Here is a 24,610-nt window from a genome sequence, read left to right as displayed (position 1 = left end):
GCTAATACTTAGCTTGCAAATGAATATGGTGTCAGATGTTTTATAGTAGCTTCCCCAGGAGACCTTCCCATCCGGTCACACCAAATAGGAAATGTTATCTTCAAGTCACAATTACGACAATGGGGACCAACTTTGCTCTCAGCTATGCAAATATTTATATATACACTGGGAAGATCAATCCATCTGATTTAACCCCTTAAGGACCAAACTTCCGCAATAAAAGGGAATCATGACATGTCATACATGTCATGTGTCCTTAAGGGGTTAAACATGGCTGGAGGGCACATTTGGTCCTTCAGCAGAGATTCATAGATGATGTCATTAGAATTTGGAGGGGTTCCAAAACATCATTTGATAACTTTGTGGGTTATATCAATGATAATAATTATAATTTGAAGTTAACTCCTGAATTTCAGAAAGATCGAATTGTGGGGATATTTATGGGATGATAATATTAAACAGTCGAGAATTGCCCACTATTTCAATTCTCTTAGATCTTAGAGATCGTTATCATGTAAGTGAAATGTATTCCATACAAATAAAATCACAATTTGTTGTAAAAATAGATATAATTTATTGTGACAAATATAATAATAATATTAGGCAGCATGCATGATAATAATCAGTGAATATTTAGTATAACATACGTATGCAATACAGTGGAATGTTAAAACATGTTCCAATGGCTAACAGCATCAACTGTCAAGACAAGATTTATGAGGGTACTTCACAGACAGAAAGTAAAACTTCACACAGCCCAGCGAAAAGCCATAAAACCTTGGCTAACAGTTAGATCAACTGAGTAACCCTTTCAATGCTGGCTAGATCCTCCTAGGCATATAATATCCTATTCTCATGTAATTTTCAATTAAAATAACATTCAAACCAGCTCATTAATCATTTCCTGAAACCATCCAATAAGAATAATCTACCAGATTCTATAAACCGAATTCTATAAGCCGAATTTCTTATCTTATTTAGAGCAAATCAATACACCTGGATAAAAACATCGGTATGCTAACACGTGATAATATCACATTAATATATAATTATTCCTAATTCCACCTGCAGAATGGAATGTTTATAACTATATATTCTTTAGTTAACTAAGATTTCTAAATATTGAAATCTGACCGTGATTTATCCAGTCATATATCATGCTATTAGATTTTTAATTAATTTAGATTAATTAAATAAAACCAGCATAATTACCACTTAAGTAGACATTCTCATCAGATGAGTAGGTAGCCCCAGGAACTTGAATGCGTGTATGATTGGTTGTATGGAGGTATGTAAGTAATAGAAAAAAAACAATAGTGTTGCTTAGAACGTAAGAGTAAAATTCTAAGTGTCCAGCAGTGTTTCTTGAGTGTTTGTCCCAGAGTGAATATCTGTCATGGATCTCTCTGCATGTCCGAATCTGAAAGCCCAAACTCCAACTTCAACTAACTTCTCTCTTCCCTTTGTCCTAACTTTTAAAGGGCCAGACTCTCTGTACGTCATTAGTTGATAAGGCCAATAGGAAACCGAAGGTGTGGTCAACCTGCAGATTGCAATTTAGGTATTTGGTCCATAGAGGGCAGTCTCGCCTCACTAAACCTTCCTATCCAGGAAAGAGTTAACTTTTCCTGATGACGATTTTGACGTCATTTGGCTTATCTAAAATAACTACCATAACTTAAAATTTTGCTGTCAGTTCAAAGCGTTTGCCTCAGTCTTTGTGGCAACGACTTTGATCGTAATTTCTAAAACTGACAGTTCTAAACTCAATTTCAACCCTTACTTACAATGGGACCTTGGAAAATTTAGAAAGTAAAATTAATTACTTGTCTTCTCTGTCACTAGTGTCTGTGTTTAAAATTATTTCTATTCTATTAACATTTAAACAGAGCATTCCATCCCCCTACTTCATTGCTTGGCTTGTTTATATAATGCATTCCTTAGCTCAGGCTCAGTGGCTGGTTACAGAAAGGATAGACATTTTATGTATCTTTGTTAGCCTGAAATCCAAAATGGAGTGCGTTCTGTTCTGAGTGACTCAGGCAATATACACTTTTAATTTCTATCATAGCACAAAATGTCTGCCGATATAAATATCCTGACAGAATAAACTTTTTAGATGTCATATTTTTTATTGACAATAAAGATCTTAAGTCTAAATGTTTTTTTAAGAAACCTGACGGAAACAGTTGTGTGCGTAAAAAAAACGGTCACTATGAGGCGTGGCTCAAAGGAATAGCGAAGACTCAGATTACCCGAGCTAGAAGAAATTGTACATATATACAGGGTTTTAAAGTGGAATTTATAAAGAACAAATTAGTATCAAATGGATATAATAGGAACTCAGTAGATAAAGAAATTAAACACATTAACTAGAATTAATATGAATGAACGGTGCAATAAGAAAAATGGGAGCAAGCCAACTAGGACATTTCAGTATGTTTATTTATTTATTTTAACAAAATTCAACAAACAAAATTGGAAAATACAAAATATCCTGACAAAATTCTGGCCTTTATTGTTGATAGTCCAGATTTAGGTAAAGTACTTTAAATTACGGTAAAGCCAACAATAATTTATATAAAAAAAAAAAAAAATATATATATATATATATATATATATATAAATAATAGTTAGATCTCTAAAAAGATCAAATAGAGGAGAATGCAGGTAGCATAGGATTTAGGAGTTGCCATGATTGTAAGACCTGTAAACTTTTAAACCCAATAATAGTATCTAGTTTTCAGAGTACTGTCACAAACGCACCCTACTCCAAGGGTGTGCGTGACGTAGTTGTGGTGGTGAAAGGCTTAAGGTTCACTATTTGTCTGCGCTAGACCAGAAATAATTATAAAATCTCACTTCACACCTCCCACACTTAACCATAATAATATAAATACTAGAAAAGCTACAATTTCTGGGGAAATTGTGTGAAGTGTTCTTGCCTCCACCAGTAGTCTACAACTGGAGTGGGCGGAGTAACTGTTATTATTTATTTATATAGCACATTTAATTGCAAAGTTGTTGCCCAAAGTGCTTCACAGTTACATTAAAACATACATTTATAAAAACATTAGCAGGTGTACAAAAGGTCCTGTCTATGACATCACGTGCTGCTCCAGCCTGGCACAGGTCAGAGTATTTTGGCGGTTGCCATCTTCAAACGGTCGTATTTTAAAAACCTGTACATCCTACAGCGAAGAGCTTTATATTGTGAGAATCACAAGACCCAGACCTATAGTTTGATGCATAGTATGTCTCTGTAATATTAACAATGAAGGCACAGTCACGGTTTAGAAATTGCCCTTCAGATTTTAGCTGGCTAGAGTGGAGTTTCAATGAATGTCAATGGACAGCGTGAGTTGCAAACAAATGGTCATATTGTGAAAACTATCAGGACTATGGCTTAGCCATGGACATTTTTTAGTGGCAGCAGGGATAGTTGAACGTTTCGATATAAGATTTGTGTAGGTGGGCTTGAAAATGAGGGAGTGGTGGCAGTTTAGAAATCATGTCCTGATTTTTCAGCTTTTGCCAGCTCCCACTCTAGTTTTGAACATTTTGCCATTCATTCCTATGGGACAAATTTCGCCACAAGAACGACGATATTCCGTGAACCATTCGGCGAAACGTTCCACAAAGTAATAGCAATCTGATCGGGAACAATCTGCACGTTTTGGTATATTTTTGTCTATGTAGTGTAAAAACTGTGGGAGGAGTTAGGGTGGCAAATTTGGCTATAATAAGAATAAGAATAATATATATGTGAGAGAACATTAAGTGGTCTTGCTATGCAAGAACACTTAATTACTATTTTAACACTGCCACCACCAAGACAATTTATAAATGAGGTGCCTTGGTCCCCCAGGTAACTTAATAATAAAAACCAGCCAAATACAACTTAGCACAATATCTATGTAATTGAAAAAACAATAATTAGTCTCTTCAGGTAACGTGATTCTTTACCAGACAAAAGCAGAACTTAATAAAGGAATATGTGCAACAAAAAGCAACAGTGCATACAAAAATATAGATGACAGTCAAATTAGTTACACTAATAACAGATACAAACAATAGGGATAAAATAACAGAAGTCCTAATCACTTACTCAGGTTTTCAAAGTAAAACTTCTGCCCAGGGGGTCTCTGGTAAAGTAGATGGTGACTCACTCAGAGTTAGATTATGGCCCCCAAGCAAGTACAATACAAACTTCAGTATCATTAGATATATACCCTGTGCATTATGAAGCCTTGCCCAGAGGTGGAGAGAAGGCGCACCTATAATAACTATAAGTGACCACCCCCTTGTGTTCCAGACCAACATCAATCCAAATGGAAACGTTTGGTTTTATCTCCTCTTATGTACTTGCCACAGAAATAATAATTGCATCTATGAATTTGTTACCATTTTTCCATTCCATAGATATGGCATACTCCTTACTTGTGACCCAATATAGCGGACATCACAATCCCTTTCCCTATGGTTAAGTTAGGCAAATCATGTTTAGGCATGATTAGAAGATTGTGCTTGTCCCATTCTAAATATAATAAAAATTAGGCTTAATTATTAATCTGTGGGTAAGTATTAATGTATGTTTTGGATATGATACTGGAACACAAGGCTTGTTTTTCTTTTTTTTCTTGAAAGCTAATGATCATTAACATATGAAAGAAATCAACTCATCAATTAGGAGGTACAGACCATATGGCTGAAGCCAGCTAGTTTACATTGGAACTAGACAGACATCCAGGCATCTCAAGTGTAGAATCTCACATCCTATAGGGTCTTGATTAATCAAAGGATCAATCCATGTTACAAACCATCTGCCCCCCTTCACAATCCTATACCATTTACATTATCCCTTCTTTCATCTGACCTTGCAACCAAGTGGCCAATTCATATATGCATTACACAAATTACATTAAATGGCAATATTCTATTCTGCAACAATGAATTATTCACTCTTGGCGTGACAAGTACTTATACAGGAGAGATATTCCCGGTGTGTTCCCGTATTGATTACACATGTACTACGTGGTGTATCTACTGCAGTGTCTGTGGGGGAAGCATGTGTTATGCACTAAGAGGAAATTAAATGAAAGAATTTTTGAGCACCAGAATTATATATACAAAGGCAGTCACATTCAGTTCCCTTTCATTGCAAAAAGTGTCCACAATTCAATTGGAAGAATTTAAATTTTCTGGGAATTGAACACATCCAGCCTCATTGAGGGGATGTGGAAGAAGATAAGTTTGGCCCAGAGGGAAACATGTTGGATACAAAAATTGAATACATTGGAACTGAATGGATGAATGCGGAATTGGATCTGGTATGCTTCTTATAATAAGTATATTAAGAAATGTCTTCTAAAATGTTTTTGTAAAAGTCTTTGCACAAAGTCCTTTCTAGATCAGCGGCTATAAGATTGGCATCCAAATAAAAATACACATACAAAAATAAATACAATGTAAAAAATCTCTGTGAATTTATAAGTTGAACAATTCATGATAAATTAATAGGACTTAATTTATTAGTATAGTTTAAGGTTTTCATTAGAAACTTTAGGGCATAATTCATATTTATATAATATTTATTAAAACTGTATTTAATATGATTAAATAGTATGATTAAAAAGTATTTCACAGAGACATCATTTGAATATTTCTCAACACTTAACGTATACATTGGTGAGTACAAATAATTAATAATTGTGATTACTTAAAGGGACACTATAGTCACATGAACAACTTTAGCTTAATGAAGCAGTTTTGGTGTATAGAACATGCCCCTGCAGCCTCACTGCTCAATCATCTGCCATTTAGGAGTTAAATTCCTTTGTTTATGAACCCTAGTCACACCTCCCTGCATGTGACTTGCACAGCTTTCCATAAACACTTCCTGTAAAGAGAGCCCTTTTTAGGCTTTCTTTATTGCAAGTTCTGTTTAATTAAGATTTTCTTATCCCCTGCTATGTTAATAGCTTGCTAGACCCTGCAAGAGCCTCCTGTATGTGATTAAAGTTCAATTTAGAGATTGAGATACAATTATTTAAGGTAAATTACATCTGTTTGAAAGTGAAACCAGTTTTTTTTTCATGCAGGCTCTGTCAATCATAGCCAGGGGAGGTGTGGCTAGGGTTGCATAAACAGAAAAAGTGATTTAACTCCTAAATGGCAGTGAATTGAGCAGTGAAATTGCAGGGGAATGATCTATACACTAAAACTGCTTTATTTAGCTAAAGTAATTTAGGTGACTATAGTGTTCCTTTAAGACGAAATATTCAACTTTGATACGCATAAACAATCATCACAAATAGTCAAGGGAATATCGATTCAAAAATAGTTTTTGCAACAATAATGGTGGGGATGTCAGTCTATAGCAATGATTTTGAATTTATGTGTAGTCATTGAAAGAATCCTACACTCATGGGGGAGACAAATATTATGTTGGTAGTTGTGATAAACAATATAGTGTCACACCATGCTGGAACACACATAGAAGGTTGAGCAGCCTATGAGAGAAAGCTGATTAGAGCAGGTGGACTTAAGTGGAGCAACAGATTGGAGGAACAAAGCAAAGGAGTGACTACACACACACACACTGAAGCACCAATAATACAGGGAGTGCAGAATTATTAGGCAAGTTGTATTTTTGAGGATTACATTTTATTATTGAACAACAACCATGTTCTCAATGAACCCAAAAAACTCATTAATATCACAGCTGAATATTTTTGGAAGTAGTTTTTAGTTTGTTTTTAGTTATAGCTATTTTAGGGGGATATCTGTGTGTGCAGGTGACTATTACTGTGCATAATTATTAGGCAACTTAACACAAAACAAATATATACCCATTTCAATTATTTCTTTTTACCAGTGAAACCAATATAACATCTCAACATTCACAAATATACATTTCTGACACTCAAAAACATAACAAAAACAAATCAGTGACCAATATAGCCACCTTTCTTTGCAAGGACACTCAAAAGCCTGCCATCCATGGATTCTGTCAGTGTTTTGATCTGTTCACCATCAACATTGCGTGCAGCAGCAACCACAGCCTCCCAGACACTGTTCAGAGAGGTGTACTGTTTTCCCTCCTTGTAAATCTCACATTTGATGATGGACCACAGGTTCTCAATGTGGTTCAGATCAGGTGAACAAGGAGGCCATGTCATTAGATTTTATTCTTTTATACCCTTTCTTGACAGCCACGCTGTGGAGTACTTGGACGCGTGTGATGGAGCATTGTCCTGCATGAAAATCATGTTTTTCTTGAAGGATGCAGACTTCTTCCTGTACCACTGCTTGAAGAAGGTGTCTTCCAGAAACTGGCAGTAGGACTGGGAGTTGAGCTTGACTCCATCCTCAACCCGAAAAGGCCCCACAAGCTCATCTTTGATGATACCAGCCCAAACCAGTACTCCATCTCCACCTTGCTGGCGTCTGAGTCGGACTGGAGCTCTCTGCCCTTTACCAATCCAGCCACGGGCCCATCCATCTGGCCCATCAAGACTCACTCTCATTTCATCAGTCCATAAAACCTTAGAAAAATCAGTCTTGAGATATTTCTTGGCCCAGTCTTGACGTTTCAGCTTGTGTGTCTTGTTCAGTGGTGGTCGTCTTTCAGCCTTTCTTACCTTGGCCATGTCTCTGAGTATTGCACACCTTGTGCTTTTGGGCACTCCAGTGATGTTGCAGCTCTGAAATATGGCCAAACTGGTGGCAAGTGGCATCTTGGCAGCTGCACGCTTGACTTTTCTCAGTTCATGGGCAGTTATTTTGCGCCTTGGTTTCTCCACACGCTTCTTGCGACCCTGTTGACTATTTTGAATGAAACGCTTGATTGTTCGATGATCACGCTTCAGAAGCTTTGCAATTTTAAGAGTGCTGCATCCCTCTGCAAGATATCTCACTATTTTTGACTTTTCTGAGCCTGTCAAGTCCTTCTTTTGACCCATTTTGCCAAAGGAAAGGAAGTTGCCTAATAATTATGCACACCTGATATAGGGTGTTGATGTCATTAGACCACACCCCTTCTCATTACAGAGATGCACATCACCTAATATGCTTAATTGGTAGTAGGCTTTCAAGCCTATACAGCTTGGAGTAAGACAACATGCATAAAGAGGATGATGTGGTCAAAATACTCATTTGCCTAATAATTCTGCACTCCCTGTAATTGAGTTTGGGGCTATTTTAAGGACTCGGGTGGGAGGCTTGTTTCTACTTGTATTTTATTTGATAGTCCCTGAGAAACTTCCAACCCTGGGAAGAGACACATTGGACCAATAACTTGTATGCATTTGTTTTTAATTTAGTGCCAATAAAATATATTTTGTATCCTGATTCCTATTGTCCGCTGGTGTTTCTGACTCACACGTAAGTGTGGGTGAGTCCAGAGATCCATCTATTTTTGGCATCCATTTAGCCCCCCCAGGACACCTGTGGAGGCACCCTAAGGCACAATATAGTTTATGAAAATAGTATATAACAATTTGCCTGTCCAAAATTATCCTATTCCCAACATTTGCTTTGGACCAAGGCACATTTCAATGACAAGGAGTGTTTGCAGGGCAAAGCTATTTTTTTGCCTTGGCAAAAGGTTTGAGGGCACAGAAAAGAAAAGAAAAAAAAAGGGGGGGGGGGGAATGTTCAACATCCAGCATTTTAAAAGTCACAATGGATTTGTATTATGGAATTTCATAAGCAGTGTCTATTAGGTATTAAAGTGTCATCTTTTCCTTCTTCTGTCTATAGTGCCAATGACCCAGGGTTATAGGGTAAGTCTGGCCTCCAACAAATGATCCCATATTGGGCACCACTTGGCATCTATGATCCTGGTTCAGTTGGGATTATCTCTAATTAGTTGTCTATTTGGTTTTGTGCTTCCCTGGGTATGACTTAACTCAGGCACCCCCTAATCTAAATTTGGCCCACCCCTTCCTGCCAAGGCCCACCTCTGTCCTGTTTAAGAACTACACCTTCCTCTGTAAACTCATCCTCCTCCTCTTTAGGCTCCACCTTTTCTTATTAGAGCTCACCCTTTTCCTCTCTGTACATTAAAAGTCCATAAAGCAATGCTATGTCTGTTGATTTTCATTGCTATGTTAATTTTTACTGCTGCCATGTCTGTGATTTGCAAGACATAGCACACAAAACTTAACTTCTCAAACATGACTAATTCACCAACCACATATAAATATAACTACTGCTCACACAGTCTTGTGTATTTAATAACACACATCCAAGCACTTATTCACATATATTATAAATACCCCCTTGTTATTATGCCTACATTTGATTGGGTATGCAATACATTTTACTCTTTTCTATAGATTCTATAAGATATTCTGTAAGGAATGAGTGTCCCGCCTTTTGGCTTCCCAGGACCACATTAAGTGAAGAGCCGCACATAAAATATATAATATACGGTAATTAATTTATATAATAACATTTCAAAAAATTTCCTTTTCTTAATTTTGATATTTCATTTGTTTAGTAGATAAATCTCTTTTTTTTTTTTTTTTTAATTCTTTATTTTTGTAGTGCTTTGCAAAGTACACAGATGAACATAGACATTGCAAGGTGTCAAGAGAGAATATCAACCACTAAACAGTATCACATGTCTGATTCTCTGCACATTTTTTATAGTTATTATATCTAGATGTATATTCATGCTTGTAAAATATAGAGAACAGTGGTAATTTGCTTCATAGATTTCAATCATGCTGAGGGAGATTAATAGAACAAGCTCACAAATTACTTTGGCAATTCAGGGTAGTTAAGCTTAACAGGCTCAGGTACATTATCCTAGTCTGGACAGTTATTAAATTCTTAGCTAAGTAGTAGTGGGCTATCCAGGTAAGGCAATTCCGGAAATGTTTCGTTTGCAAACTAAGCAGGTATTGAAAGGCGGGTTTAGTAGCCATAGAGTACTGCTAAAGAGGGACTGCTGGATAAAGTGGGGTCACAATAGCATTGGTATGCAAGTGTAAGTGCATCTGTTCTAGTTTAACATACAGGTTATACAGGCTACTGGGAAACTACACTCCCCTGCGCTACTGTGCTGTGAAAATCAGCTTGCTTAATGCCTCCTATCCAGTATTGAGATATGCTTAAGTATGAGATTGAGACAAATGACAGGTAGTCTCTCCGGTCGCCATTCATCCAACGCCACATGCTGGCTGTGTTAGAGAGTTCTCTGTGTCGGCAGCTAAGCAGCTTCTTGTCTTCCCTTGGTACCGCTGGGAGCAAGAGTTGGTCGGGTGTCGCGTGAGTTCTCTCAGGCAGTGCTGGGGCAGCTCCGATCCCCGTGCCCAGTTTGGGACGGGAGTCCCTTCCCTGTGTCCAAGGGTCCCGCTGAGTAAGATCTTCTGGTGTCTAATTGCTGGGCTGGGTCCTCGGGCAGGAGGTTGCGGTTTTCTCTCGGTCCCTGCGTTTTGTCGCCGCCAGCGGTGTTGAGTCTGCAACGGTAGTGGCCGGTGCTCCGGGATTGCGTCCCTGGTGGCCTTCAGCCCGGAAGGGCCTGGTAAGTAGGAATGAGGAGATGGTGTGAGAAGAGCGCCCGGGGGGTCCCGGTTATTCTCTGCCCCCTGTTCAATCACTGGAATAGAATATGTAGTGCTGGTGATATCAGGAGCCTGTTCCAGTGGCTGTTATCTGCCCCTTCTCTGCTGTGTCGCCTCTGATCCTCACCACCTAGTGCACGAGGCAGTCAGTCGGCCGCCATCTTAGGGTGCCGTGTCCAGGCCGCGATTCTCCGCAGGATGGGTAAGTGTGTTGAAGTGTAGCGGTGGTTTGCCATGGGGACCGGGATGACCCCCACCGGTCCAGGGGGGGGGACGGGGCAGCGGAGCGCCGACTGGAGAACTGGGAGAGCGGCCGTCTCACCCCAGCTCAAGCCTTCCTAGGCCGCAGACCTCAATCAGGTTACTTTGAATCCGGATCGGAACTTGAGGGGTATCCCCCTGTTCAGCGTCAGCTAGTGAGTACTGTGGGTCCAGAATCAGGGCTGTAGCTGTGATCGGATCGCCGTTGGCACCGATATTCCGGTTCTGGTGCAGGAGCTCAGACGACATGCGTCTGATCCGATCGGCGGTCAGGCCCCACCCCGTAGATAAATCTCTTATTGGTAATCATTATGTGGGATTGCTATATTTAAGGATACCAAATTAGAGAGCTATCTACTAAACACACACATGTTTATATATACACACACAATCACAGATATACACACATACAAAAACACAATCACAGATCCACACACATACACATACAATCACACAAATCGGGTATGTTGCTGCAATATTTACATGTAACAAGGCAGTTTGCCACCCCATTGGAAACTGCTGCCTGAGGCATATGCCTGGTTAGCCTCATGACAGATACAGAACTGTCCCAAAGCATGATCAGTATATTGTCATACCTCTGGCTGCCACGCATCACTTGCAGTCTCTGATGGTAGCATTGTGGCGAAGTCTGGGGATCCGCGCCTCCACTGTCCGGGAGAACTGCCAGCCCAACAAACCAAGTGATGTGCAGAGAACATCTTGCAGCTATAATTAAAAAACGCAGTGTGGCAGAGGGAGAAGAGTGTGCCGTCTGGCTACAAAACGTGCTTCTGTCTCTTGTACTCTGGGTACAGTCTCCAAATTCAGTTTTGACCTATCTCCAATGCCAGTTTATGGGCTTTAGCCATGTATCAACTACAGCCTTTTCCATGTTATTTATTTGCATTTTTATCTAATGTCACTTATTACAAACTGTGCCCAATCTAACGAAGTCCTTGAGATACTCTATAACCCTCAAAGTCCCTGAGATACTCTATCACACCCACAAATAATTTCTTGGAGTATGAACTAAAGTATACATCCTGAAGAGGATATTTACTGCTAAGATATGAACATAACACTGTAAAGTGCATTCTGCTCTAGACATTCCCATTGTATTCTCGTAAACCCTTCCACGTATAGCTGGGGAATCTGAATAGATGTAAATGGTTAACAGCCATAAAAGCACACATTATGACTCATAAACGACTTTACCGCTTATGAACTCAAAATACCAAAAAAATAGACCATATAGACCACATACTATATAATATAGCTTAAAAGGAGTCTTTCTGTGTGATGTTGTAAATATGTGACATGTTTATATAGTATATTTAATGGAAGCTATTAAAACAGAATTGGTAAAGCAACAGATAGGTGACTGTGACTGGTTTTTCTAGTAAGTTCACCTGAGTTTATAATTTACATAAAATATGTTCTTCCTTAAATACACATATTTTACTTCTTTACACAAGTGTCATGTTTTAGTTTAACCCCTTCATGGGAGATCACTAGGCAGGGCCCCATTTGCCATTAGCCAGAGTAGGCAAGTGCCCAGAGCGCCTGTCTTACAGAGGTGCATTCCCTAGTTTAACTATGAGTACAAGCAGTAGAAGTCATTAAAAGTAGATTTTCAGCTTGAGACTGTATATCATCATCAACTTTTGGATTACTCTAAGGTCACCTTGGACCACTGCTGTGTTAATGGCTGCTTTGTTATTCCTATCACTCTGGACTCTTTCCAGGAAAACCACTCCACTTGAACAGCCATTTTGTTTCTGTTCTATTCACTACTGCCAAAGCGCCAACATCCGGAGCATGTGCAATCTACGCAAAACGAAACACACATTCACTCATTACATACGTCTACATATATGCATGTCTGTAGTGTGAAGCACTTACCACCCACCATTGGGAGGTATGGAACCAGGATGAAGGGCTAGGTGTATCTCTAGAAGCATGTTATTGATGCAGTTGCATTACTGGTGACACCCAAAGGGAATGGGCCCATCTCAAATGGGTATGTCAGCCTATTGTGAGTGCAGCAAAACTGACTGGTTATTGACATGACCAGCCATACAGAGTGCAGCACATGCACAGAGCGCTGTGAAAATCCACTAACAATGGGCTGAATGCAATTGGCACAGCACAAATCCATCCAATGATGCATTCATACTGTGTCCTACAGGGACTTGGTGGTTGGACAGGACCTCAAATTTTGGACTGTTAGGAAGTATAGAAGTGTATGTAAATTGTCTATAGCATTGTATGTTTAGGTGGGGAGTGCATGTAGGACATCCTTAATAGTATGTATTGTGTGTGGGTGCATAGATGTAGTCTTTAGATGTATGTATTCACTACATGCAATGATTTAAACAATACATGCATGCATCCATGTGTAGATGATTTGCATGTTTATACAACATTCAATTTGTATGTTAAACCTTAAGTAAAATATCACAGCATTATTATAAAGATGACATGTAAATCTAACTATGTTGCAGGTGCTGAAAGGGGATTTTCCGTTCAGCTTGTTATTGATGGGGTCAAGCACGAAAAGAGGTTGTAAATGAAAGGAATTGCAAATTGTTGTATCTGCTTAGTTTAAGTCTGATTGTGGAAAACAGCAACGACAGTAAGTAAAAGGTTAGAGTAATCTGTCCAGAGAACAGAAGGCGCATTCATTTAAGCTCAAGTTGTGTTAGGAGTGGCATATATATGTGATATATAAAGTGTTATGGGTGAATTCAGGTGAAACGGAATTCAACATAGTGACAATTCTTCATCCAAATACTTGCCTCTGAACCATTTAAGTATTTTTCTACTTTTCTGGGTAACACTTTAAAAAAGCCCCTTTGGGTGAAACGCGTTAGTGTTTTTATGTCATTGGTTTTATTATCTTTGTTTTAAATAAAACTAAGTTTTACCTTACCTGGACCTTCCTGATTTTATCCCTGCAGATTTTATTATACATTTTAGTGTGGTGTAAGGGAAGGAACCAGTCAAGTGTTAAAGCAGCTATTTGTTTATTATATATTCTACCAAGCATCCCAATTAACAGTTTGTTGAAGCTTTAAATGTATTGTTTAAATAATTTTGTTTGTCTTTCTTTCTCATTTTCTTTAGCGCTGACATAGTTTTTTGTTGCTGTTTTTTTATGGTTTTTTTTTTAGATATGACAAGCTAATGTGATGTGACTTTTGTATTGTAATATATGCTAATTATACTAATAAGACATACTAATAATACAAAATATGCAATGATGTTATGTCATGTTTAATTATACTCCTGTTCTGTCCATTGAATGCAACGTTTATCTGCTGTACAATTGTAATAAAATAAAAAAAATTAAATAATTAACAATAATTAAGAAACTATATATATATATATATATATATATATATGAAATATATATATAAAAAAAAAAATGATTGCCTCGTAAATAAAAACAGTAAAATAATGTTTATAATTGAGAGGAATTGTAGATGGCACAAACTGTACATACTCGTGTAAATACCAGATTCTATAAAATATAATTTAAACAAGTGTATCCACATCCAATATCTGTAATATCCAATAAAAGTGTAATATAACACTATAGGGATTATGCAGTAAACTCTGAATTGTATAAAACCAGACAAGGAAAAGTTTTACAAATATAGTAGACCTAAAGAAATTATTTAACGGCATATAGCATGCTAATTAAGATATAGAAACAGTACAATATCCAAAAGGTATATACGATCATTGATAAGTTGCTCTATACAATTCTAGACAGGACATTGGGATCAGTTATTAGTAATGTCTATATTACATAACGTGCTGTAGATATCAAGTCGGAACTATAGACTATATATATTAGTCATTGTAATGGCAGTAAACTTTAGTCCCGAAAGATATTTTATTTTCTTTTAAAAGGATTCTGTAAAAGCTAAAACCAGTTTATCTAAATGCCATGGTTTTGTACCTTTTTTTGGACAATGTAAAACACTTACAGGAAACAAAAGGAAATCAGCGCTAATTAACAAACAATATGTAGATAGGCAGCAACCCAAACGAAGGAGACTCCTCAAATTCTTCAATAGATGAGACAATACAAAAAGATGGGGTAGGGCTGCGCCAGCGGAAAAGTAAAATAACGTAAAATAGTAAAAATGAGTCTTACTAGAGCAACAATGCTTGATGGGATATAGATGAGTAGTTGTTTCAGTAGGGGTGCGTCTTATTGTCTCAGGGTATTCGCATATGTAAAAGACAGAGATACAGGAACAACCAGTAGTGCGATACGTTTAAAATTGAAAGGGTAAGGTACAAAACTCCCATTTAAAAGAGCTGTGGCCAGCTCTGGTGTGAAGAGCGTACAACGGTATAATCCCCGCTGCTGGGATGTGTATAGGAAATGCGTCTATCAGCGCCGTCTGGTCATCCGAAGCTCCAGGGGAAATAAAAAGAGGCGACAATAGTGCACTCAATTTGATAAAAGTAAGTAAAAGTAACTAGAATAATACTTACAGGTATAGAGCAGAATATACTGCTCTTTTAATAAAGCGTTGGTGGTATGATCCCCACCTGGGATTTCTTTAAGTGCAGGAACAATAATAAAAAGCCAGGAAAGTAAAAATAGTAGACATGCATAAAAATACAATAAAAAGAGAATTGGCACAGTAAAGTAACCAAAAACCTTTAATTGATCTAAAATACACAATTTAAAATAACCATTACGCGTTTAACCAAAAAGGCTTTCTCAAATGGCATAAAGCCATCTCTTTGTATCATCTCATCTATTGAAGGATTTGAGGGGTCTCCTTCGTTTGGGTTGCTGCCTATCTACATATTGTTTGTTAATTAGCGCTGATTTCCTTTTGTTTTCTGTAAGTGTTTTGTCCAAAAAAGGTACAAAACCATGGCATTTAAACTGGTTTTAGCTTTTACAGAATCCTTTTAAAAGAAACCTTCAGACCAGAAAACTCTTTTGGACTATTTTAGGTTATTTTACTTTTCCGCTGGCGCAGCCCTATCCCATCTCTTTGTAATGTAAAACACTTATTTGGCAGAAAGCATGACTCTAGTAGCTTTCACATAGACAAGGTTTTTCGATTACCAAAGTACTTTATTGTCTGTGTCATCACACACTGCATGACGATGCCGAACGTTGCTAATGCCTCTTAGACAGAATCATTTGATTTAATGCTTCATGAGATGCAATTGACTAGCAGATCACAGTCATAGGTCCTCAGTGGTTCTCCATGAGAAGTATTTGATTGGACCAGAGATTGTCAGGACTGATGATCTGGTCATGAGTGAATTTGGCTACAGCAAGGAGTATTTCTCAGGGAAGAATTAAAGGAACACTATAGGGTCAGGAACACATACGTGTATTCCTGACCCTATTGTGTTTAAACCACCATCTTGGCCCTCTGCACCATCCCCCTTGCCTTCCTAAATATAGTAAAATCTTACTTGTATTTAAGTCTGAAGCTGCTGCCTCTGCCCCTGAACTGCCTCTGTCTGCTGACATCATCAGAAGTGGCGGTCTGAGCCAATCACAATGCTTCCCCATAGGACTGGCTGAGACTGTCAAGGAGGCAGATCAGGGGCAGAGCCAGCACAAGTCAAACACAGCCCTGGCCAATCAGCATCTCTTCATAGAGATTAATCGAATCAATGCATCTCTATGAGGAAAGTACAGTGTCTGCATGCAGAGGGTGAGGACTGCCCAAGTAAGCAGCTTTAGCAGCCATCTGTAGAGTAGGCAGTGGAGTTATCGATAGGCTGTAATGTAAACACTGTATTTTCTGAAAAAAAGACAGTGTTTACAGCAAAAGGCCTGAAGGTAATGATTCTACTCACCAGAACAAATACAATAAGCTGTAATTGTTCTGGTGACTACAGTGTCCATTTAAAGCTAAGTTTAATTGCTTTCTGCAGCCCTGGCCAATCAGCATCTCCTTATAGAGATACATTGAATCAATGCATCTCTATGAGGAAAATACAGTGTCTGCATGCAGATGGTAGACACACTTAGTGGCAGTACTGCTAACTCTGCAGCACTGCCCCAAGAAGCACATCTAGCAGCCATCTGAGGAGTGGCCAGTGGAGGTACCCCTAGGCCAGTGATGGCGAACCTTTTTGAGCCCGAGTGCCCAAACCGCAATACATGCCAACCTGAATACTGAGGTTTAAGTTTAGAAAAACTCTAACAGTTGTCCGAACTAATTAACATCCTTTGTTTTAAAAGAAGAACATAACAACAGAGAGTTCAATGATACAAACTGTTTTTTTTTTTTATTGAAAAAACATAAATTCGAGTAAATTAAAACACACTGGTGTTCGGTGGTGCTTTACCTTATTGAGGACCTATTCCCACCTATCCACCTGCAGTTTGCATGCATCTTACATGCTTCTTTGGCACAGTTTACATCAGAATTACATCCGTCTTACATCCAGTTTCGGTGCAGTTTTCTATGTATGTCAATAGACATGCATTTTTCATCAGGTTTCTGTCCATCCAGCTGCGCCAAAACTGCATGTAAACTGTGCCAAAGATGCGTACAAGGGGATACTCAACTTGTAATATGATTACAAGCCAGACTGAAATTGTATGAGGAAAGCCTTACTCTGGGTCCTTTCTCTGCTTCTACAGTTACCGTAAATGTCAACCTGAATTAGGATAAGCAAGAAAAACAAGAAACCTAAACTTGCTTAACACACTTTAAAATAACTCCTAAATTAGTGTCTTGGACACAAACACTGCATTAGCAAAAGTTTGCAGTTAGCATTCTTTTGCACAATTAATGTGATTTTTGCTGCTGTATACATGCTGCACATTTGTCAAATCTTGGCTCATACTCCGTTAGTTTGAGAGCAACACATGCAGCACTCAATTCATCTGTTAGTCTGTTTCTGGTATCAGATTTAATATAATTCAATGCAGAAAACAACTGCTCACAAGCATAAGATGACCCAAACAACGAAAGAAGAGCAATTCCAAGTGCTTTCATTGACTTAAAATTATTCGGCAGAGAATTCCACACTTTAAGGATTTCATTTTCAGAACTACCAACTGTGCTGTCCTTGGTCATCCCTTAACATTCTATCTTCTCAAGTGTGGCACGCAGGGCATAGAATTTATTTTTCGGGGGGCGTGGCTTGCCGTGCATGGAGTGAGTCGCATATCGCCGGAGCTCCGCGAACCCGGACCACAAAGCCCCTTATCTATGCCACATTTCACCTCTAAAATGGGGAAAACTAAGCGCCAGGGCACCCCAGGACCATCGGGCTCGAGTCCAGTGAGGAAAAACGCCGGACCGCTGGATGATTTTCTAGCATACCCGGACGGCCCCCGAGCCGCGAGACACGCGGACAAGATGGCGGCCGCGCCACCGGACTTGGACAATACTGCAGGCCCGGAGTCGGGCCCGGCGGGGGGCGACCAGCTAGCACACATTACTGCTGAACTAGCGTCCATATCTGCTAACATGCTCTCCAAGGGCGACAAAACTGCGCTTGTGGCGGAGCTGAGGGCGGCGATCAGGGAAGAGATCCAAGAGGTACGTAGGGACCTCACTGCCCTGGAGGAAAGAGTCACGGAGCTGGAAGGGGAGAATATCAGGGCCATCCAACACTCCCAATCCGCTGACCACGCCACTGCTAGACAGGGCTCGGTTCTGCTCGAGCTTCGCAGACAGGTGGAGGACCTGGACAACAGGGGACGGCGTAATAACATAAGAATCAGAGGCCTGCCGGAGGTTGAGCATGAAAACCTAGGCACGACCCTTACGCAGCTTTTCACCCATATTCTGGGTGAAGATGCCCCAGAAGTTTACCAGATAGAACGAGCCCACAGGGCCCTTCGTCCCCCCAGGAGAGATGGCCTCCCACGTGACGTTATCTGCTGCCTACTGTCCTTCCAGCTTAAAGACGCCATCATGAGAGCAGCACGTGCTCAGACCATCACCTTCCAAGATGCCGATGTTTCGCTCTACCAGGACCTATCTACCCTCACCCTGGACGCAAGAAGGGCGCTGCGGCCACTCACGCATATCCTCCAGGAGAAACGCATACCCTACAAATGGGGTTTCCCCTTCAGCCTCCAGGCCAAGCGGGGGAACACGTGGTGCTCCCTGAGGTGGCCCAACGACATACCCGGCTTCCTGAGATCGATGGACCTGCCACCTGTCAACGTTCGCAATTGGATACTGGACCATCCTCCGCCACGCCCGGACCATCCTGAGGTTCCAGAGCCGCTCCGCAACCGAGCACGTAACGACACGCAACCTATCCGCTGGGGAGGCCCTAATGGGCCCGAAGAATAATTGAACCCGTTTTGATCCCGACCCCGGTGTCATCTGGCCCTCCAGAACTGCCCCCGTATGATGATGTGCCTATCTGAAAGCATCGACGACAGCTAAGTACACACACTGAACCTCATGTGGGGGGCATAGTTATTACCCTCTCCACGCAGGCCATGGGGACCCGGGGCCGACATTTTGGGGACACTCCAGATATGGGGGGGGGGCTCTCTTTCACACACCGTTTATTGCTTTTGGGTGGGGAGCGGGAATAGGCCCTCATTATCTTGTATCGGGACTGCCCACCGGCGGATCTTTTCCCGACCAGGGGACTGGGGTACTATGCCTCATTCTGACATCCGACTCCACCAGGGTCGGAGATCGGGACGCTACCCAGTTTTCAGCCCAGAACCGCCCGACTGCCCACGCCGAATGGCGAGACCTCCCTTAATTTTACAGGACTCCCTGGAACCGTTAGCTACTTCTACGGCTAGAATTGGGGGGGTCCAGTGTCAGGTTGGGGTGGGGCGCTGGATGAGAGGGGGGAATTGGGAGATTCTGGTTATGAGTGTTATATTGCATGCCAACTATATTGTAGCCCGTTATGTAAGATACTAGTAAATTCGCCACTGTATGCATGTCTTAACCTGTATAACCACCATACACCCCACCCTTCTGAAGTTGCCATTTTCCCGGATCTGGCACGTCCCCTTGCTGTTGATGGAGCGGCCGCCCGCTCCTTAGTTGGGGGGGGGGGAGGGGGGCTTGCGGGGAGTTTCGAATGGGCCTGGGAGTTGCACGCTGCACGGGGTGTTACAAATAAGATAGTGAGCAGCCTGCACCGCCCACGCCCTGTCAGACACAGTACGATCCCAGGATAGCCGATATACCGGTTGCGCCCCATAATGCCGCAGTTCTCAATGACCACGGGTACTGGCGAACCTCCCTTTGCCCAGTGGCTAAGACATGGGGAACTGTGAGCATAAGGGGAACTTTGCTAAAGGTTTATCTACTGTTAAATCTGAATAATGTTGCCTGTACTGTATGCTCTCTGCAAAATTGTTCTCCCTTTATCAGAATGTGTGCAATTTCCCTGCCCGCGCATCCCTCCCCTCCCCCCCCCCCCTGTTTCGCCCCGACCGACTGAAGTCACCCCAAGTTCCGGATACTGAGACCATTATTGGACCCCCGCCCCCCCAGCCACGCTTGGGATACCCAAGAGACGTCCCCCCCCCCATGGAAGCCAGCCTGACGAGACAGGGCGCCCCCCCGGCTCCGACTCCCACCGTACCACGGCTTAGTCCCCTGCTCCGCCCCACGCCAGCCCGCACGGAACGCCCAACGTCTGATGATTCCGTAGCCCCTCAATAAGACCGTTGACTTCCCATATATTGTTTATCCTATGCGTCCTAACTCGCACGACCCCTGAGTGTTGCTGTCCGCCCCTAAGTGGTCCGGGGGAACGTGATACCCGGTACCACCTGACGGACCACATACACGTGACTTCCTAGTCCCCCAGCAACGGACCCACCTGTATATTAGGTCACCCATACCTGACCTAGGGCCACGGTTGCCTATAACCCCTGACTCAACCCCTGTCCCGACCCCTATCTACTCCCCCCCGCATCGCCTTTCCTTCCTCTACCCCCCTCCCCCCCCCCACGCGTTCCGAGCCCGAACACAGCCATGGCATCGAGCTATCTGCCCTCGCCTTTGCTCCTACGAACGCATAATGTTCGAGGTCTTAACTCTCCCGAAAAGAGGAGACACTTACTACGCTCCCTCTGGGCACAAAGGACCTCTGTGGCATTTATTCAAGAAACACACTTACAAGGTAAAGATGCCCCCCTGATTAGCGATAAACGATTCCCCCTAGGCTACTACGCCAATCACCCCGAAGCCAAACGAGCGGGGGTCGCCATTCTCTTCTCCCACAACACCCCTTTTGTCAGCTCCGCCTCGCAGGCAGACCCCCTGGGCAGGTACATATTTGTCAAGGGTGAAATCGCCGACCATAGGTACACTTTCGCCACGGTGTACTGCCCTAACAAGGGTCAACACCGGTTCTTGACAAAAACCCTTGCACTATTAGAGAAATTCCGGGAGGGAACGCTGGTCCTGGCGGGCGATCTCAACATTCCTCTGGACCCGCGGATGGACTCATCCGCGGGCACCAGCACCATCCCCTCACACTGTATACGACAGGCCAAACAATCCTTAGCTAGATCAGGCCTGATAGACTGCTGGAGGGTGGCGCACCCCGAAGACAGGGATTACACATGCTACTCAGCGGCCCACACCAGATACAGCAGGATAGACTATATATTCCTTGCACAGGAATACCTCCCCTTCCTGATAGACGCCTCCATTGGCATACAGCACGACTCGGACCACGCACCGGTCCAGGTTACAATCAAATCTCCGCTCTTTAAACCCAGTGAACGCCACTGGAGACTTAATGAAAATATCCTGACTGACAATGTTATCACCACACAAGTAGCCCAGACACTGACCCAATACTTTGAGGAAAATACCACACCAGATGTCGCCCCCCTCACTATATGGGAGGCACATAAATGTGTAATACGGGGACACTTGATCAGGCTATGCACTCAACGGAAGAGGGAACACGGCGCCAAAACCCAAGCTCTGATACGTGAGATCTCCACCCTAGAGACGCGACATAAACTTGACCAAACGGACGACACTTATCGACACCTCACGGACACACGTAGACAACTCAAGGACCTCCTATCCCAGAACCTATTACACACCATTCGCAAGTCCAACAGACACTTTTATGAGTTCTCTGACAAATGCGGTAGGACTCTGGCACGCACACTGAAACAGAGACAGAGACTGCATCACATACACCAAATCAAAGGACGGGACGGGACAATGAAAAGGACCCCGACAGATATCCTGCAGACTTTCAGGCTCTTCTACGAAGAGCTTTACAATTTGGATACCACCGACCGAAGTACTGACGCGCGCCAACATCGGCGCAAAATAGATGACTTCCTCACGGACCATATAGGCCGCACGCTCCCGGAAGACCTGGCTGAGGAATTGGAACAACCGCTCACGGTAGAGGAACTAGCTATTGCACTCAAAAGTTCCAAAACCCATAGGGCTCCAGGCCCGGACGGACTGCCCACTTCGTACCTGCGCAGGTTTAGGGACATACTGCTCCCATGCCTGGTGCAAGGTTTCAACTCTCTACTAGAAGAAGGTCGGTTCCCAACTGATGCCCTACGCGCCACCGTAACGGTCATACCGAAGGAAGGCAAAGACCCCGCGGAATGCGGGAGCTACAGACCGATCTCCCTCCTCAATGCCGACCTCAAACTTTTCGCCAAAACCATAGCCATGAGGCTCTCCCGTGTGCTCCCCACCCTGGTCCACCCGGACCAGGTGGGATTCCTTCCGGGGCGTGAGGCGCGTGATAACACCACCCGAGCCCTACACATGATCCACTCTGCCCGGTCGACGAAGAGGAACCTAATCCTGGTCTCCACAGACGCGGAAAAGGCGTTCGACCGGGTAGACTGGATGTACCTTGAAGCCACCCTCCGCCACATGCAATTCGGCCCTCATATCCGCTCATGGATCCTCTCCCTCTATACGAACCCCACGGCCCGCATTCGGGTTAACGGCGCTCTGTCTGCCCCCTTTGCCATCCGGAACGGAACCAGACAGGGGTGCCCTCTGTCCCCCCTCCTGTTTGCCCTCACTCTAGAACCCTTCCTGGAGGCGGTCAGACAGGACGGGGGAATTAGTGGGTACAGACTCCACAACGCAGAACACAAAGTGGCCGCCTATGCGGACGATATGCTATTTTTTCTAGATAACCCCACAATCTCTTTTCCCAACCTGCTCCGAGCCTTTAGGACCTTCGGCGGTATATCCAACCTGAAACTTAACTTAAGCAAGTCGGAAGCCCTACCGATATCTCTCACGGCAGAGAAGGTCGCGCACCTAAAATCGCAATTCCACTTCTCCTGGTGTGACTCCAAACTTAAATACCTTGGCGTCTGGCTGCCCAATGACCTGTCACTCCTATACCGACTAAACTTTTTACCCATACTCGCGACAGTACAGTCAGACCTCCAACGTTGGAGGAACCTCTACGTTTCCTGGTTCGGCCGCATCAACGTGGTAAAAATGAACGTGCTGCCACGTCTCCTGTATCTGTTCCAGGCCGTCCCTATCACTATCCCCAGAGCATACTTCCAATCTCTGAACACAGCCATTCGGCAGTTTGTATGGAACGGGAAGGCGAGCAGGGTCAGCAGGGCGCTATTGGAGCGTCCCAAAAGCAAAGGGGGCGCGGGCCTCCCATCCCTTCAAGGATACTACCACGCGACACACCTACTCAGAGTGATAGACTGGCATGCCCACCCCACGGTTAAACTGTGGGTCCCCATGGAACATGGGCAGGCAAGGGGAGCGCTCCCTTCCCGATTATGGCTCAGCTCCCTCACGCTTTCCTCACTGCAAACAGGCAATCCCTTGATTGACGCTACACTACGGGTCTGGTGCTCGTTGAGGTATACACGTCAACTCACCTCTACTGACAGCCCCCTCACACCTATTACACACAATCCGGGTGTGGGAGGTGGTCTCACGCCGGCAGACCTACACTCATTCCCCGACCCCGACTGGCTTAGCTTCCGACAGCTCCTGCAGGGACAGCAACTTAGACCCCTCACGGACCTCTTGGGCGATAAGGTACCCACTGGACTGGATCACTTCCGCTATGCTCAAATACGGGCTTACTATAAGACATTCCCAAACAAACAGTGCCTACACAGACCCCCCACGCAGTTCGAATCCCTATGCATCTCTAGAACCCACCCAGACAAGGGAATCTCTATGCTGTATGCGACGCTTCTACACAACGAACACCAGACACACCCCAGATATGTGACAAAGTGGGAAGAGGAGACAGGGACTACTCTAACAGCTCAGGAATGGGACAAGATCTTTATACTGACGCACAAAACCTCCATCAGCTCTAAAGTTCAGGAGACAGGCTATAAGATTCTCACACGCTGGTACAGGACCCCTGATGTTGCCCACCGCATAGACCCTGGGATCCCTAATGAATGCTGGCGTTGCGGAGGGCCAGACGGCTCCTTCCTCCACATATGGTGGAATTGCCCTGATATTGTCCCTTACTGGACACGGATCAGAGAAGCTATCCGCCTTATAACAGATATCACCCTACCCCTCCACCCCCTCACTATGCTCCTACACCATACTGACATGTCCATCTCTGCCTACAAAAAATCCTTGCTTAGGCACCTACTGACTGCAGCCATAGCACTCATACCTACCATGTGGAGACAAAAGGGCGCGCCCACCTTCCAGCGGTGGCTAGACAGGGTTGGGGAGATACATCACATGGAATCACTCACGGCAGCCCTGCAAGGCAGATTAGAGAAATGTGACCACATCTGGATGCCATGGCTGTGGTACCTT

This window comes from Pelobates fuscus, chromosome 1, assembly GCF_036172605.1.
Source record: "Pelobates fuscus isolate aPelFus1 chromosome 1, aPelFus1.pri, whole genome shotgun sequence".
In the NCBI taxonomy this organism is placed as follows: domain Eukaryota; kingdom Metazoa; phylum Chordata; class Amphibia; order Anura; family Pelobatidae; genus Pelobates; species Pelobates fuscus.
This window is presented reverse-complemented; position numbering follows the sequence as displayed.